At 41.6% G+C, this 15,267-nt stretch overlaps 1 long non-coding RNA gene across 1 annotated transcript in view; it reads right to left on the bottom strand.

The window, feature by feature from the left end:
- LOC138166630 (uncharacterized) overlaps window positions 1-8,847 on the bottom strand; it is a 22,471-nt gene extending 13,624 nt beyond the window's left edge. The window contains exon 1 of the long non-coding RNA XR_011169662.1: window positions 8,546-8,847. This is a non-coding gene — a long non-coding RNA (uncharacterized lncRNA). The remainder of the gene's footprint in view (window positions 1-8,545) is intronic.
- Window positions 8,848-15,267: the final 6,420 nt, after the last annotated feature.

Here is a 15,267-nt window from a genome sequence, read left to right on the forward strand (position 1 = left end):
TGTGTGTGTGTGTGTGTGTGTGTGTGTGTGTGTGTGTGTGTGTGTGTAAAATTTATTATGCCTTTGCCTTGGGAACAAACTGAAGATAATTTTATGTCCTTTATAAAGCTATTTCAAATACTGGGTCATGGCCTCTCAGACTGAGATTAGCTAACATGTGCACAACATTTTGACATTTTCTGAATAAAATCTTTGCAGATCAATAATATTAGATGAAAATTTAGTTGCTATTCTTGGTGACATTTTGTTTTTCACAAGATCTTACAGAAACACAACTCAACATGAGAAGCTGGTATAATAACGCTGCTAGCCCTCAGCCTCTACCACAAAGATGAGAAAAAGGGAATTTGGTAAGATGGATTTTTCCTTTCTAGGATTCATACTGAGGCTGGACTGCTTGTGGATGGACCTCACATGTGTAAGGGTGGTCTCTAATTGGGTCCAATTACAGAGTGGTTAGACATGGTCACATTTCTTAGGGAGTTCAAATTTTTATTTGTAATTCGTCCCTAGATAGTCTTCATTCATGGTTCCCATTGTTCAGGTGCTAAAAAGAAGAAAAGAGGGGGCAGGAAATTGCCTTGATACAGTGAAAAGAATACTGGCTCTGGAGTCACAGAACCTAAATTCAAACCCCAACTCTGATGCTTACCACTTGTGTGACCCTGGGCAAGTCACTTCCTTTCTTTGGGTTTCTTGTCTTTGAAAGTAGATTGTAAGACCTTAGAGGGAAGTAATTATCTTAGAGTTCTTTGTAGGCTCTACAGGGCTAGCTGGGTACAGGGTAGGTACTGAATAGTGGATGATTATGTCACTTGCTATGGGCAGCTAGGTGGCATGGTGGATAAAGTGCCAGGCTTGGAGGCAGTGAGACTCATTTTCCTAAGTTCAAATCTAGCCTCAGACACTTACTAGCTGTGTGACCCTGGGCAAGTCACTTAAGCCTGTTTGCCTCAGTCCTTCATCTATAAAAAGACCTGGAGAAGGAAAAGGCAAACTACTCCAGGATCTCTGCCAAGAAAACCCCAAATGGAGTCTTGAAGAGCCAGACATGACTGAAAAACAACTGAACAACAAATATCACTTACTAGGCAGATGCTCAGGAACTATTACCCTCTGGTGGTTTCAAGAAGAAAGTCTTCCTTGGCCAGTCACTCTTGTGAACTGGCTAGCCGTGGTCCCTGGATGAGAAGTTGTAGGAAGCATCTTGGGCCCCTGAGGGGAAGCCTGGGTTGGCTCCCTGATGAAGGATGGAGAGAGAAGATGCTGGGAACTGTGGCCAGCCAGCCAGAGGGGTTAATACCACAGAAATGCTCTGCTGGCAATGGAGCTGTTGTTGTCCTCAGTGGGGAAGGGAAAAGAAAAACCCAGGCTCAACATTGAGACAATAGGCAGGGTAGTATCCCCCAGGGCTCAGGAGAAACTTCCTTGTCTACATATAGGAATTGTGGAGTCCATGACAGCTTCTGACATTGTGCTTCCCTGAGGCAAAGGGACACCGGCTCTAAGCAGACATTTGTTTTTTAAAAACTTAATAATTTCATTTTTTCAATTAACAAGCATTCAGTTTCTCTCACTCCCTGCCTCCTCCATATATGTGCACGTGTGTGTGTGTGTGTGGGGGAAATTTCTTGGCAAAGATACTGAAGTGGTTTGCCATTTCCTTCTCCAACTCATTTGACAGATGAGGAAACAGGCAAACAGGGTGAAGTGACTTGCCCAGGGTCACACAGCCCATAAGCATCTGAGGTCAAATTTGAATTCAGTTCTATCTGACTCCAGGCCTGGCACCCTATCCACTATACCTGCTCTTGAGTATTATATCTCCATGAGGATTATTAGCAGCCTAAAGTCTTACAGGCTCACTCATACCCCCACAGCAAGACATGCTTTGCAGATCTGGAGGGAAAGGTTTCTTTGTCTACTTTAGAAGTGAGAGAGGCAACCACTGGTCACTAACACTGATATAATAAGAAAACACGGATTCAGATCCCAGCTCAGCTACTTGTTCTAAATTATATCATCTAACAAAAGAATGGAGCCCCATGAGGATACGAGCCAGAGGACTGGGAAATTTTCATAGTGCCTGGTGGTTGGAGAATATGCTCAGAGGTCATCTACTCCAGCCCAAGGCAGGATGCCCATTGTATTAACTCCTAAAAGTGCTCACTCAATCACTGCTTGGAGGAACCATGGCAGAATACATCTGGAATCAGAGGATACAGATTTGAATCCTTGACATGCCACTGTGTAACTTTGGGTAGGACATGTAAGCTCTCTGGCCCTCAGTTTCCCTGTCTGTAAAATGAGGGAGTTGGTCTAAAATTTAGAATTATTTCTGGTGCCTTCCAACTCTGCATCATGGGACTTCTTACCTTTGAATTCTGGCCCTGCTACTAATCCTGGCTAACCCTGGGTGAATCACTTCTCTCTTCTTCAAAACGAGGAGGTGGACATTATGGAATGCAATTTGAGATCATGCTTTAAAAAGTAACTAAATCACTCCTTGGGTTTGATGGTCTGCCCACTGCCATGCAGACAAGCATCCTCTCCTGATCTGTCCACACAGATGTGAAGCGGATAAACGGCATACTGGTGCTGAAATTAACCTTCACTGATGATAAAGATCTGTGATTGTGGGAGATCCACTGGGAACTGGCCATGATATCACCTCTCTCTCTCTCCCCTCCTTAGCCCACACAGACTAGGTTGTTAAAATATGGGGCTTGGTCCTTGGCCGCAAAGCCTGGACTTCTGGTCTTTGTTCTTTCAAGGGATGGTCTCTATTTTTTGGTATATCCTTCTCTAGTAGTATGTTGGCCTGGCTTCTTGCACCCCTAAGGTCAAGATTGTCCAATCCTGGTGACTAGTTACCCCAAGACTTCTTGTGTGATCAAAGGCTTCCTAGAAGACCTTTAGGATGTTGCCATCAGCAGATGGTAGGAGCAACATCTACAATTGATTGGGATCCATATTGGTATAGGCAGAGAGTTCCTACTATATTGTCCTGTTTTTCCCTACAAAGGGAAATGAAACCATTTTTATGACTTAATTGGCCCATGGGATATATATAAAACTTTGCTTCTTTGCAGAGGTGGGGGACTACAAGTATGGAATATTAATTACATATATTATCAGACAGGGTTGATGCATTCATTGGTTTTCTTGACCTGCATATTGGGATTCTTTTTTTGTTACAAGGGATGATTAAATGGGGAAGGGAAGGGGCATGTATGTATTTGGAAATGAAGTGATATAAAAACAAGAACTATCAATAAAAAATAAGACATTTTAAAATCAGGGAATTGTACTAAAGGGTGTTCTGAAGTCTCTTTGAGGTCTTAATCTATGAGCCTAGATCACCACTTCCTCACTGCCTAGCTGCTGAAGAACCAGGTCCATGTGCCCAAACCCACCTCCATGGAAGAAAGTGTTTCTCTTGCCGTGAATGAAAAGCAGCCATATGGGCTTGCAGAAGCACTCTAAACAGTTCAACAGGGCCAGAAGAAGGTCTCTATCCTGTGTAACTGCTAAGGAAACAAAATGGAGAAGAGTTGTTTTGCCAGCTCTCAGGGAGCCAGACGTTTCTAGGAAAGTGTCCTTAGGAGGGCAGTGAATTTTCTCAATGCTAAAATGAAGGCAAGTAGTGAGAATAAGTTAATAACCCAATTAATAACAGAATTTTATCATATAAAATAGCTTTCACTACAAGGGATTGGATGGATGATTTCTAAAGTCCCCTTCTAGTGCTGATATTCTGTGTTCTGGGGACAATTTCTTGCATCATTGGTGGGTGAATGATCAAAGCATGGTGCTCTATGTAATATCAGCTGAAAGAAATGGAAGAAAATACAAACATCTGAAATAGAAATATGGAAAATATGAATGTGAAATGATAAATTATGCAATATGCAATATGCAAAATCAAATCATTCCAAAAGCAAATCTAAACTTTTGGGGGTTATTCATTCTTTTGGTTTTTTTTTTTTCCTTCTTCCTCCCATTTGGATGGTAATTAGAAAGTGAGTTGCAGTGGAAGATTGCTGAAGATAATCCAATTTACATTCCCAGGACCCATCTGCTGACAAGCACCTCATCCCCACAAGCAGCATCTTTGTCCTGTTATGAAAAACATCAATTCCCTTCACAGTGGCACATCTATTACCTAAGACACTTATTTTCTCCGTAACTCAGCTCCCAGAGTTTCCAAGTATTGCCAACACTGATTTGGAAACTCCCTACTATACCCAGGCCTTTAGGCTTCAGTCCTTAGGAAAGATGACATATTAAAAAGCTAGGTACATGTCATCTGTACTGTTCTGGCAAGTGGCCCTCAGTAATGGGGTGACTTTTGGAGTAGAGGTAGAGAACATCTAGAAGGCAGACAACTTTTGCAGGCATTGGGTCAGTCAATACATGAGTGAAAAAGCCTTCATTAAAGGCCTACTATGTGCAGATGGATGTGCTAAGTATTGGAAACAGAAATGCAAAAGCAAAGACTGTCTTTGACCTCAAAGAGCTTACAGTCTAGTAGGAAAAAATGTGTTTGTCTAGGGGAGTGGTGGCTAAGATCAGATATTTTGCTTTGGAAAGTTTACAAGGATGGAGACTGGTACCATTGGGTGGTAGACTGACATACCCTTTCCAGTGATAATGTTCGAATGGATTTTGTTATGACTCCAGTCTGGAAAGGGAATGGCTTTGGGGGAGAAGAGGGCATTAGGAAAGTGAGCTAGTTAGTCCATCCCTCTTACTTTTAGATCAGGAAACTGAGTCCTAGAAAGGTTGAGTGACTTACCCAAGGTCATCCTGGTAGAATGAAGCAGAAATAGGTTCTGACCCCAGGACCTTGGACTCCAAACCCAGATTTCTTCCCATTCCACCAACCTGCTTATCTCTTAATCTCGTCTCCTCCCCCTGCCTCCACCCACATAATTACCATTGGGAGCTCAATCATTAAAATTGGAACCTGGAGGGCAAAGTCACTTGTTAAAAATATAGCTAGATATCTCTTCTGCCTCCCTCCCTCTCTCTGGCTCTCTCCTTCCTTTCCTGTCTCTCTTCTTTCTTCTGTCTCTCTGTCTGTTTCTCTGTCTCTGTCTCTCCCAGACTCTCTCTCTGTCTCTGTCATTCCAGCTCCCTACTTCCTCTGTCTCTGTTTCTCTGTTTCTGTGCCTTTGCCTCTCCAGCTCCCTCCCTCCCTCCTCTGTCTCTGTCTCTTTCCTCTTTGCTCTATTTGTCTCTCTGTCTGCCTCTGTTTCTCTGTCTGACTGTCTCTGTCTTTCTGTCTGTCTCTGTTTCTGTATATCTCTGTTTCTGTCTGCCTCTCTTTTTTTCCTCTGTCTCTTTTTGACTCTGCTTTCTCTTTCTCCTGCTTTCTATTGCCTAATCTCCAGAACTCTAATGAACAGCTGTGCCTCCTGGACCAAACAGCATTAACAATGTTCTCAAAACAGCAAATCAATCAATAAGCATTTATTAAGGACCTACTCTGTGTCTGTGTGTCTCACACACACACACACACACACAGAGTATCCCCCAAATCCAAGACTTTGGAGACTGTGTGTGTGTGTGTCCATGGGTGCTGATTTATGGAGCTCTTCTACTCCCCACTAGAATGTAAGCTACTTGAGGGACTTTTTCATTTCAGTCTTCGATTCACCAGAACCTAGAAGCTTGACACATAGTAACTTTAAACTGCTATGAAATGATTAAACTTTAATAGTTTAAAGATTGGTATACCTGTGTGTGTGGTACTTTTTAGTACCTCCCAGCTGTTAGAAATTGAAGGAGGAGGGGCAGCTAGCACCTGCCCTGGAGTCAGGAGGACCTGAGTTCAAATGCGGATTCAGACTCTTAACACTTACTAGCTGTGTGACCTTGGGCAAGTCACTTAACCCCAATTGCCCTGTCTTCCCCCCTCCAAAATTAAAAAAAAAGAAAAGAAAAAAAGAAATTGAAGGAGGAACTGAAAAAGACTTCATTGGAAGATGACTTTGGAACTGTTTTAAAGACAAAGAATTTTTTTTTCAAGGCAGTCAGGGTTAAGTGATTTGCTCAGGGTCACATAGCTAGTAAGTGTCATAGGTTAGATTAGAAATCAGGTCCTCTTGGCTCTAGGACTTGTGTTCTATCCACTGTGCTACCTAACTGTCCCCAAAGACAAATGTTTTAAGAGAAATTCACTTGTCGGGCAGGAGAAACCTTTGGGAGAGACCTTGGATTTCAGCACACAAGGCTGGGGGCAGGGTAGTACAGTAGAGAATCCAGGACATCCTCTGCCCATAGGTGGAATGCCACCTGGACACTGCTAGGAGGGTGTAGGTCAGGGCTGGACTAGCACGTGAAGGTGGCTGGGGAGGAAGCACCTTATCTGGAGACTTCCTAGTCTAGTTAATTCTTGCTAAGTGCCAAACTCAGTTGGCTGAAGGATTTTCTACTGGCTGAAGGATTGATTACAAGGATTGTTAGCATCTTCTAAATTTCAGCATCCTGGGGGCCCAGTTGTCCCATTTTAGTTACAGGTTTGCAAACCATCATTGTCTCTACTCTCCTCCCCATATTCCTCCTCTTTACCTGTTAGGTTGCCATGGCCAGCTGCACTAATGGAAGGATTGTCCCCATGAATGAAATCTCCCCTCCATTTAAATAGTAGGTTATCAATCCCTAGGCTCTAATTGAAGTACTCTGAAGTTACAAGCAACTCTTGAAAGTCAAGCTGTCCATATTAAGGACAAATCAAAATGGCAGGTGGGAGAAGCCATGATGATATCTGATCCCGTCTGTGGGCTGGGCTGAGATGAGGTTGTGATGATTTCAAACAAGGAGTTTTGCAAAATTGTTGTAAGTCAGTGCCTTATCTGATCTGTTTTTTAGGTGTTCTCTCTTCCATTTCGTACTCTTTAGCATCCATTTGTCAATAGCAAGGCCTCATCTCCTTGTATTACTACTTATGCATGGAGAGGGATGCATAGAACCAGACTGGAAATTCTGATCCTGGAACAGTCCAGTGGAATGAATGCCAAGTCCTAGAAAATAACAATTCTTGTGTGTTTCAATTATGTCAACAACCTGGGACTGTGGGCTTTGAAGATGGGGATATTCCAGTAACAATGTAGATTTCTTAATGGCTTCAGGTTTTGCTTTTGTCATTGTTGTGTCCACAGCAATAACAGCACAGAGCCCTGAGCATTTTAGGTACTTAATAAATGCTTATTGGATTCGTTCGGCTTGAAGTATACAAGATGGCATTTTCAAGGAAGGAACTATTGGAAAATAAGCCTCCTTAGCATCCCTCATCCCTCTTACAGAGCAGTTCATGGAATTCAGGAATCAGATTTTTCCTAGAAGAGAGTCGCATAGCCCTAGTATGAACAAATGCAGTTGTTTTTGTTTCTTTTTGATTAAACGTGGTCAAGTTTCTCAGTGCAAACATGGCCTTGAATTGACAAGACAGATGGAACCAGCAAGCCAGAAAAGAGAAGAAGGGCCACAAAATGTAGATGTGAGCCTTGGTAGCATAGATAAAGTACCAGGTCCTGAAAAAAAAAAAAAACCCAGCTGTGGATTCAAGGACTTACCACCTCCCACTTTTTGAAACACATGTTCCAAAGCTCAGGTTACTGACAGTCTAGGAGTGTTTACTTTGTACATGTGTGCCAGTAGGAACCAGAGAAATATAAGTCTTTAAAGATTTCTTTATAGTTCTTTGAAAGCTCATGCAGGGCAGCAAGCCAGATGATTATATAATAGGGAAGAGCATTTAAAGGGGCAGAGTCCTTCTGTAGGCCAGTGAGGCTTTTTTTTTTTATATGTGTGTAGAGTATGGGAGAAAGCATGGGAGAGTCAGGAACACCCAGATTCAAAGCTTGCCACTGATACACGTTGACTAAGTGACAGTGGGCTAGTAGATTAATGTCTCAGTGCCTCAGCAAAAGTCACAGAGGAGCTGCTGACCTGAATCAATGCAGAGGCTTTCCAAATCAGGATGTTTCCTACAATGATAAATTACAGGACCAGACCAAAAGTGTAGTATTTCTCAAGATCACTTAGGGCCTATGTACGTGTGTATATGTGTTTCACATATATATGTATCTTTATTACATGCACCAACATTTCTCACCTCTTCTAGTCTCCTTTCTCCAGATCTCACTTATGCTAGCAGATTGAGCTCCCAAAGGGCAATTGACCATGTTTCCTTTCAAGGTTTTAGGATTTACCCTGATGGGGTTGGATGATTTAAAGTATTCGAGCCCCCATCTGCTGCACAGCCTTTGGATTACCAGACAGAGACTTAATGAGCTTTTAGAAAGGGGTATTTACTGAAATGTTACAATAAGGAGAGTTGGTACAAAAATATCCCCCTAAAAGTTTCTGAAACACCTTCCTGCAAGTACAAACAGAATCCAGGGGTAAATGTGTTTGAGTTAGAGATGTAGTCCTCAAGAAGTTCCCTTTAAATGGGTATAACTCTCTTTAGGACTCAGAACTGATGTCCAGAAGCTGTATTTCTCTCTACCCCAAAAATGTTATAGTCTGAACTTACCAAAGTTGCCTTTCCTCTGCTGTTCTCTGTCGTCCTCTCTCAAATCCTGGATGGATGTATTGTTTGTTACTGGTCAAATCTCGCCGGTGACATGGTCAATGGGGAGAAAGAAGAGGGAACAGAGTAAAAGGAGTAGTTTCTGCTCCTTCCTTCCCTCCCCTCAGAGGCAGGTCATTAGGGCAGTGGATAGAGTGCCATGTCAGGAGTCAAGAAGGTCTCAGTTCTAATCTGGCCTCAGATATTTCCAAGCTGTGTCATCCTGAGTAACTCACTTAACCTCTGTCTGCCTGTTTCCTCAGCTTTAAAATGGGGATAATAATAGCACCTTCCTCATCGAGTATAAAGATCAAGTGCTTGGCACATAGTAGGTACTTAATAAATGTTTATCTTCTCCTTCCCGCTTGCTGCCCTCTAGTTATAGGTGCAAATGTCTTTCTCCTAAAAGCACTCCCAAATTCAATTGTTCAAAGAGTTTCTGGAATATGTATGTATGTGTGTCTATATGTCTGTATAGATGTATGTATGTATGTACACAGAGTTGAGTTATGTATCTGTATGTTTCTAGATCACTGTAATTTTCAGTATGCTTTCACAGGTATTATCTCCTTTGATAGTACTATCAAATGAATATTATATAGTAGGTATTTCATAAATGTTTATTGAGTAATCCACCTAAATAAATAAGAAGGCCAGATAATTATCTCATTTTAGAGCTAATAACAATTCACATTTCTGTAGGATTTTATGGTTCATAAGTCATTTTGCACTCATCTTTTGAACTCCCAAACAACTCTATAATGTAACTATTGCAGGTATTTTATCCCCATTTTAAGAAAGGTGAAACTGAGACTCAGAGAGATTTGGACTTCCAGGTATAAATCTGCAATCCCATGATTCTATGACTTTTCCAGGGTCATACTGCTGATAAATATCTGAGGGAAGATTTGAATCTAGGTCATCCTTATTCCACCCCCACTTTGCCTCTCCTAGAGGGAGAAACTGAGCCCAGAGAGGCTGAGTAATTTTCCCAATGTCACCCAGTAGGTCAGTTATCAGCCTTGGATTTCTTGTTTCTCCTCTCCCTGAATTCAACTATGGTTCCCTTTATTCTTTACTGAGTTCTTTTACTCAGCATCAGAGGGGAATTCCAGGCCCTCAGAGGACTGCTAGGGAGCCTTCTGCCCAAAGTCAGCCTTTGCTCCCCTCTCCTCCCATGGGGGCCTGCACCCGTCGACTTCAGTTGTCTCCAGTGCCCTCTTAGCAATGGCCCAGCCTCCCCTCGGAGCTGATGGTGGGGTGTCCAGGACATCAGATTGATTCGATGTGTTTTATAATTTATCAGCACAGGCCGCCTGTCTTCAATTCACAGCAAGCTCACTGGCAGAGGCATAACCGTGACGGCCTCCTTGCCAGAAAGGAAATTAGACTCGGTGCATGCTACTGGCCCCCCCTGGGCCTGGGGCCAGTTGACAGGCCCTCAGCATTTGGGGGACTGTTGGTGGGCAGGAGCATCTGGGGCGCATGCTGGGAGAGAGGAGGGCAACTCTGTTCAGATCTGGCATTCAGCAGCAGCTCCTTCCAGAAGATGACCTATTGAACATTTCCAGGAATAGCAATGCCAAGCCTGTCAACTGCTTTCTTGGAAATTCACTCAATAAAAATGGCTTTCCTCCAACAAGGATCTGCAGAAAGCCTGGACTGGACTGAAGGCTATATTTAGCGTCTGAGCTTTGCTGGTTGGGAGGGGTTTTGAATGCCCTTTTTAGAGAAATCCACTTTGAATCCCAATGGGGGCAGAAGGATTTGGAGCAGCCATTGGTTACAGGGAGATTTTGTTTCATGGGCTGAATATTAGAGGTCAGAGGAAAAGAGAATTTGGGGCCGGAAAGGGTCTTAAAGATCATCTAGTCTGGCCACCACCTTTTACAAAGGAGGAAACTCAGGTCTCAGAGGAAAGGAAATGACTTATGCAAGGTTATAGAGTGTGAGCAGTATATAATACTAAAAATATGTTTAAGAAATTATGAATAAAAAATAATAAACTAACAAAAAGTGATACACCCATGATTTGACCCTAGGTTATAAGATCAAAGGATCATAGATGTAGAACCAGAAGGGACTTTTGAAATCATCTAGTCCAACCCCCTTGTTTTACAGATGAGGAAACCGAGTTCCATAGAGGTTAAGTTTCTCAGCCACACAAGTATTAAGCGCCAGAGGCAGGATTTGAATCCAGGTCCTCTGCCTCTGATATCAGGACTCTTTTTACTATGTCACACTGTCTCTCAGAAAAGTCAAAACATCACCCTGTGATATCATTTGTCCTCTTTGAAATAAAAAAGTACAAAAACAAGAACTACACACACACACACACACACACACACACACACACACACACACATGCATGTCTTTCCTGATAGGATGTGAGCTTCCTGTGGGCAAAAATCCAATTGCCTTTGTCTGTGCATCCCCAATGCCCAGCACAATGCCTAATATACAGTAAGTACTTATTAAATGCTTCTTGGTTGATTAATTGAAGAATGCCACTTGCCAACATCCCCATTCAAGGGAATTGTTATTTGTAAGTATGCCTTCGGCTTGTTAGTTTCACTGAAAAGCAAAGTTGAGTGGGTTGGATGGCGGCTTTTTGTCTAATTCCTTTTGTTCTTCTTGGGTTCTGGGAAAGCCCAGGAGGATTGTCCTCTGCTCTCCATCAGTCATCAAGAATTAAACAATTATGGAACAACCAATGGACACATCATTCTGTATGAACAGAGACATCTCAGTTCACACACACGTCCAAGCCAAGTCTGTGCCCACATCCAGAATATGTCAGAGGCCTGAGATCCTCACTGAGAGTGTGTTAGGAATCTTTCTGATGTGGGAGCAGGTCCTAGGAGACTTTTCCCCCCAGTGCAGCGGCCTCCTCTTACCATGAGCACTAGGACACAGAAGAAGGGCTCCAAGAGACACTCTAGATAACAATCATATTCAGAGGCAGACTCCCCAAGGAAAAAACTTTACATACACCCAACTCTTTTATCTGAAATGAACGGCAAGGGAATGATTTGACTTGATTAATCACAGTTTTTGGTTAAGAGAATTTTTAAAAATATTGCATAAGGATCAGGAAACTTTTTTCTACTAATGGTCAATGATAGGAGAAAAAATGAGTCACAGACCTTATACATAATGGAAAATTAATTTGATCAGTTTAGGTTTTTAAAAACACTTTTAAAGAAGATTGGGCCTGTTATTTCTTTTTAAAAAACTTTTTTTTCCCCAATTGACAAGTATTTATTTTTTTCTCCTCAGTTCCCTTCACTAGAGAGAAAAAAAGAGAGAGGAAGGAAGGAAGGAAGGAAGGAAGGAAGGAAGGAAGGAAGGAAGGAAGGAAGGAAGGAAGGAAGGAAGGAAGGAAAACGGAGAAATAATTTAAAGGAGTACCTGGAATAATAATAATATAGCAGCATAATTAAAACAAAAGAAATAGATGATTATTTTGGAACATAAAATACCAAAATTAAGAGCGCAAATCATAAACCCAAATGTCGAATTCACAGGGCCCCAACTATCAGCAAGACTCTGTAGTGAGGCTGACACCAGATCAAAATGCATTAGGAAATTTTTAATAAAAAAATAAATTAAAATGCAACACAACATAGATAATGTTAATTTGTGGTTTTCTAAATCAAATGCAGCCAGCATGGATCCAATTTTCATTTCAGTTTGATACCACAATCTTAAACAATTCAGTTTTGGAAAAGGATATTTAACTAAATGTAAAGGTTTTAACAAAGAAAAAATCCAGACCAGATGGATTTATAGGAGAATTTAATCAAACTTTTAATGGACAATAAATATCTATTCTCAAAAACCAAGAAACACATTATGGAACTCTTTTTTTAAAATGTCATTCCCTTAAATTCCCCTTATACCAGTACCCTCTTTCTATGTGTATTCTTTCTATCTGTACCATTGGTGATACAATTTTTAAGAGTTACAAGTATCATCTTTCCATGTAGGGATATAAATGGTTTAGCTCTATCGCATCCCTTATGTTTTCTTTCCCCTTTTTACCTGTTTATGCTTCTCTTGGGTGTTGATATTGGAAGTCAAATTTTTGGTTTAGTTCTGAACTTCTCCTTATGAAGTCTTGAAATTCTTATATATCATTGAACAAACATTTTTTCCCTTGATGTACTGTGCTTGAATTTGCCAGGTAACTGATTCCCAGTTGTACTCCTAGCTCCTTTGACCTCTGGAATATCATGTTCCATGTTCTCTGATCCTTTAAAATTGCAGCTACTAAGTCTTGCGTGATCCTGATTGTGACTCCCTGATATATGAATTGTTTCTTTCTGGTTATAGACATCGCATGTCATCACCCATGATATCACTTGTCATCCCACACCATCACACATGATGTCACATGTCATCAAAACCATCACATGCCATCACACTACATTACACATGACATTGCATGTTATCACACACATCATTCTACATCATGTCGCATTCCTTGACATGACATCACATGGCATCGCATATCATCCACAATGCCACATGTTATCACATGGCATCACACGTGGCATCGCATGTCATCCCACCGTTCTGCATGTCATCACACATGTCATTGTGAGACAAGCATGCTGCCATAACATCCCAGTGCCATTGCATGCTGTCATGTGATATCATATGTCACACCATGTAATCACATATGACATATCATGCAGCAACATGTGATTCCTCATGACTGCGTGTCGTTGCAGCGACATCACATGTTATCACATGACATATCGTGTCATCGTGGCGTTCCACGTGACATTACATGTCGTCATGTGATATCGCATCACATGTTGTCCCATGTAACCACGTTGACATCTTGTGTTGCAGCATGTCATCACAATGTCATCTCGCGTCATCGCATGCCATGACATAAATCTCGTGTCACCACACATGACGTGGTGTGTAATCACGTATGACATCACATGTCATCGTGTGGCATGACATGACACCACATGCCGTCACATATGGCATCGCGTGTTGACACGTCGTTCCACACGGCATCGCATTCATCACACATTACACCTCATACCATCACATGACACCACACATGAAATCGCATGTACACATGACATCACATGTCATCACGGTGCTTTGCATACCATCGCGTGACATCGCAGTCCATCACATGACATCACAAGCATTGCATGTCATCACATATCATCACACAATCATCACATGTCGTCACAATGACATCACATGCCATCAATATGATGACACATAACACCGTGATATGTACCAAATTGTACTATGTGATACCATGCATGACATCACATGATGGTATCCATGAAATAACATGTAATCACACATGGCGACACATGCCGCCTCATGATGCTGTGGTGTGTGCTTTGCTCTGTCTTGTGGCTGCCTATTTGCTTAGACGACTGTAGAGTTGGCATCTACCTGTTTGCCTGGGGTTGTTCTTGGAGCTGGAGTCTGCTGGTCCCCTGGCTATGCTAAGGCATGTGGGAATCCTGGTGTTAGCATTTGCCTGTTCTACCACACTGGGGCTCAGGTTCTCCTACAAGTTTACTGGTTGCTGGGACACTTCCCATCCTGAACTTCACTCCCCCTTCACCAGAATGAGATGTACCTTTTTTGCCAATACTCCAAGTTTCTTGGAGATTGTTTCATCCCATCTTTTTACTTGTTCTGTTGCTTCTGGATTTGTTTTGGAGTTCTATTTTATGACTGTGTGAAGGCGAGAATGTGAGAGTTATACATTAATTTACTGCTACTCTGCCACCTTGGCTCCCAGAAGTCGCACTAAAATCTTTTTATGGGACACATATAGTCCTAATATCCAAACCAGGTAAGGATAAGGAAAAGAAAGAGAATTGTATACCAATATCTTTTATGAATGTAAAAACAATATTCACTACAATCAAGTTGAATTTGTAGCAGGGATGCAAGGATCACTCAGTATTAGAGAAGTAATAAACAATTCAGAGATCAGTAAACTATGGCCCTCAGGTGAAATCAAAATGTACCCATTCTCAGGCAGCAAACAAGATTTGGCCTGCAAACCCTAGCTCATTACTCCCCAGCTCTATGTTATAATACAGCTTTATATTGATATCTTTATGCTGAACCCAGGCTAGTGATAGTCTCTCTTCTTTGTTAATTAATTATTATAGTGGCAGCCTGCTTTTCTATAGGCTTGAAGAAAGTAGGTTATGAAATTGGGTATAAGATATAGTTGCATATGTAGCATTGTATTGTTACCTGAGGAAATTTATGAAGTGGGCTTCCTTCCTGTATCCACTGTCACATATTTATAGGTCATACCACATAGTAGAACATTTTACTTTTCATTGATTGTTGCAATTATGTAATTCTCTGCAACTGAACTATAAGCTCCTTGAGGAAGAAGGTTGCTCAATTCTCAGCACCTCATATAATTCTAGAAATATAACAAGTTCTTAGAGACTCCATTATTTGACTTTATGTACTAAAAATGGCTGATCAGGGGTAGAATTAGTTTTTCCAAGTGTTGTCTAACACCTTTTCAAATATAAAGTGACAGGAGTTGGTATCAGATTCCAACATCCTCAATTCCTTTTGGGGAGTGTGTGTGTGTGTGTGTGTGTAATACAGTATAATTTTACAGTCTGTGTAGATGAGCTGTAGCCTTGGTTTCAAAGATCTGAACACAG

This window comes from Petaurus breviceps, unplaced genomic scaffold, assembly GCF_028583685.1.
Source record: "Petaurus breviceps papuanus isolate PSGF00001 unplaced genomic scaffold, PetGlider_PUasm1.0 225, whole genome shotgun sequence".
NCBI lineage: Eukaryota > Metazoa > Chordata > Mammalia > Diprotodontia > Petauridae > Petaurus > Petaurus breviceps.